The following is a 265-nucleotide window of genomic DNA, read 5'->3' on the forward strand; positions in this document are numbered from 1 at the left end:
ATGGCAGAAGAAAAGAATTTGTATACATAAAACGAGACGGAAAAGGTTAATGTGACCAAATACGTCAAACAGCCAAGATATAACATCCATGTTTAGCGTCGTGAACACGCCGTATGAGGACACATGCGTCAGCCCGGGGATGCGCGGCGCCTTGATTTTGAGGAATCCCAAACCACAAAACGGCTGTCATGTGACTCGGTCCTTGCTTGTCCTGAAGGTCCCAGTACTCGCAAGGTTAGGATTCGAAAACCTACTCACCAAACAC

Source organism: Penaeus monodon, chromosome 28, assembly GCF_015228065.2.
Source record: "Penaeus monodon isolate SGIC_2016 chromosome 28, NSTDA_Pmon_1, whole genome shotgun sequence".
In the NCBI taxonomy this organism is placed as follows: domain Eukaryota; kingdom Metazoa; phylum Arthropoda; class Malacostraca; order Decapoda; family Penaeidae; genus Penaeus; species Penaeus monodon.